Source organism: Cibotium barometz, chromosome 37, assembly GCF_041138505.1.
Source record: "Cibotium barometz isolate CiBa-2024 chromosome 37, ASM4113850v1, whole genome shotgun sequence".
Taxonomy (NCBI): domain Eukaryota; kingdom Viridiplantae; phylum Streptophyta; class Polypodiopsida; order Cyatheales; family Cibotiaceae; genus Cibotium; species Cibotium barometz.
The window spans coordinates 32,101,602-32,105,228 of record NC_141082.1 but is presented as its reverse complement, the minus strand read 5'-3'; positions in this window follow the sequence as shown (position 1 = coordinate 32,105,228).

Here is a 3,627-nt window from a genome sequence, read left to right as displayed (position 1 = left end):
AAGTACAATTGTATATAAGATGGCAAAGTAAAGTACTTAGCAAATACACTTCATGCTCCAAATATTACAAAGAACCTAGTTTCTATTGGAAAGATGGTTAATTAGGGTCTACAAGTGAGGTTCAATCCTCAAGGGTGTCTTATGGAAGACTTTAAATACGCTTGGTAGCAAACATGGGTCAAATGTAATAGAAATGGCAGGATGTTTATTTTGGATGTGAATATGCATGAGGAATGAAGGTAGCCATGTTTGCACATGGGATAGGTGCCATTACCAATATTGACATATGGCATAAGCACATGGGATAGGTGTAATTGTAGATATTAAAATATGGCACAAGCGCATTAGTCATGTAAATATATAGCGGCTATGCAAGCCCAAAATCTTGTTGTAGGTTTGTCGAAGTTTAAGGTTAATGGTATACATAAATTATGTGACGCATGCCATCTTGGTAAACCAGCCCAACATGCTTTCATGTATGAAATCATGTTAGTGCATGGACATTTGGATGTTATATATTCAAATGTATGTAGGGACCGATCAATTACAAGTTATAGATATTATGTTACATTCATTGATGATCACACTAGAAAAGTGTGGGTTTATTTCATGAAGGAGAAAAGTGAGGTGTTTGGCACTCACTTTTTCAAAGATTTAAAGCTTTGTTCAAGAAGGAAAAATGCATGAGATTAGATGGTGGGGGATGAGTTAATTGATCTCTTCAGAAAGCAAGGAATTAAGAGATAGTTCACATGGATGTATACTCCGTAACAGAGTGTTACAAAAGGAAAAATAGGTACATTATAGAAGTGGTATGTGCCTTGATGTCTAAAAAGATTTTTTTTTAGCAAAGTCAATAGGCAACTGCTATTTACATTATGAATAGGACCCCCACTACAGTTGTTCGTAGTATGACGCCTAATAGAAGTTTACAGGCATAAAACCAGATGTGTCTCACTTGAAAGTGTTTGGAGTATGCATATGTGCATGTTCCCGAGGCAAAATGAGAATAAATTTGGATTCAAAGGCAGAGAAATGCATTTTCATTGGTTATGCTCTGGAGTAGAAAGGTTATAAATTTTATAACCCTACCACTCATGAGATGCAAGTAAGCAAAGATGTTGTCTTTGATGAGATAAGTAGTTGATATACACCAATAAAGGCAACAAAGGATGTAAATGTAAGAAGTAATGATATAACTCTACCACTCGTGAGATAAGTGTCATTGGAGCAGAACACAAAGCTTTTCATTGATACATGTGAGCTTTTGGAGGACCCCACTATGTACAAGTGCATAGTAGGTAGCTTGATATACATGACCATTACCAGGCCAAATTTGAGCTATGTTATTGGACTTGTGAGTTAGTTTATGCAAGTCTCGAGAAGCCAGACTTGGATGTGGCAAAACGGATTCTCAAGTGCATAAAGTCCACAATTGATTATGGACTTTCTAAGAGGCTGGTAATACAAAGAGACGACTATATGGGTACACATATGCTAATTGGGCTGGTAGTATCAAAGACAGGAGATCTACCAATGGCTTTAAGTTTTCTTTTAGGAGTGTTGTTGTGAGTTGGAGTAGCAAAAAAATAGTCGCGCCCATTGACAATTGCCTTATCGAGTATAAAGGTAAAGTACAAGGGTGCTACTAGAGTAGCACCCCTACTCTATTAAATTGTGAGGTAGCCACTAATGGATGACGATAGGTTGTGTACAACCATATTTGGATTACTAGAGTATGTCATAGTTACAGTGCCAGCTCATATAGTCATATTCAAACTATTGACCGACCATTGTATGTTATAGTAGGAGAGTACTTTCCCTTATAGTACATACTCTTGTCTCTTTAGGAGAAGAAGATAGAAGATAATTTAGCCATCCATCTCTCTCTTGTGTCTTGCTCTCTCTTATGAATGTGTGTTTTCTTTTGTAAGGAACTTAAGCTCTCCCTCTCCCCTGCATTCTCTTTAGACACCAAGGATGTGCCTTCAGATAGTGTTCGACATCAAATACAAGATGCCCAAGACAAGTGACTCAAAGAATATAGCACTAAAGAACAAGGATACTAAAGTCAGGAAGATGGACAGCCATTATATACATGAGACATGTAGTACTCGTGATTTAGGGTCTCTATGGAAAGAGGCAAAAAGAATGTTGAGAGTGATCAAGAATGATAAAGACTTATACATGAGAAAAGATAAGGTTGACCATCGTGTACAGAGAAGCTTCTTCGACGTAGCTTCTAAGGAACTTCTAGAGAAAAGAGATACATATTTATGTGTGCCAAGGCAATCACACATACTTATATTGGTCAAATGCTCCCAAACTTGGTTTTACAGAGTGTTTGATATACACACTCTATATGTGCAACAAGGAGATCGCACATACTTATATTGGTCAAATGTTCCCAAACTTGGTTACAAAGTGTGCTTCATATGCACACATATATGCATGGGTATGTTCCAACTCCTGAGCAAGGGAGAGTCGATTGATAAAGTTCATTGATTGATGACAGATTATCATGATGGCATGGTCTTTGAGTTGTTTATGTGAAGATGAAGAATCACACAGAGAACATGCCATAAGCAATTTTATGTAAGCAAAGGATGAGTGGATTAGAATTCCACAAATAGAGATGATGTGATATAATTCCCTTGTGGTGTTCACGACACATAGATGATGTGACATAATTCCCTTGTGTTGTTCACATATTATGGATGCAGGCATTGAGGTTATTATACCTCATGGATACTATGGTTCTTTAAAAGAGACATGCATAGAAAGCATGACATCACAAGTTTCAGATATTATCATTAAAATAATGACATGGAGATGTGCATAATTGATGCACATGATGATATCTTATACATGGTACTTTCATTACAAGCATGTGAATCAAGGCACTGTGAATCACTACAAAAAGTGACTTTGTAATGCACACATCATGAAATCTTATACATGGTACTTTCATTACAAGCACATGAACCAAGGCAATATGAATAACTAAAAAAAGTGAATTTGTAGACATTGGTTAGATATCTCATGGATTTGATATGGATACGATTTGAGATCGCTTAACATAGGTTAGGTTATGTATGATTTAGATGATATGAAGATAACAATAGATATGTATTGGAAGAGTATGAAGATTTTGAGACCTATAAGGTTTCCTCGTTCGAGACCTAGAAGGTTTTCTCGCCATGGAAGATCGAAGATTCAATAAGATGAGGAGATACATATGTTATCCTAGAATCACTATGCAACAATGGCCAAATTGTATAAGTGAAGTTAGTTCATATGCAGACTCATATATCTTTTGATCATGGTTTGAGGATTACTCCCAATTTATCTTTGAGGGGGAGTGATAGCAAATCCAAATTAAGATTTGGAATATGGGGTAGAGCATAATTGAGCTTGAGGGGAAGTGTTCAAGTGTGCAAGCTCAAGTGTAAGAGCATGTGAATAAGATTTGAAACCTTAGATTGAAAGAATACAAGCAAAAATAATATTTGGGAAGAGAGAGCATGGGAACAAACTCTAAAATTTTTAGAGTTAATATTTTTGGAACAAATACTTTATTGTGAAAAGCTTACTTCAGATTTTTGAGAAAAGCTATTTACTTTTATG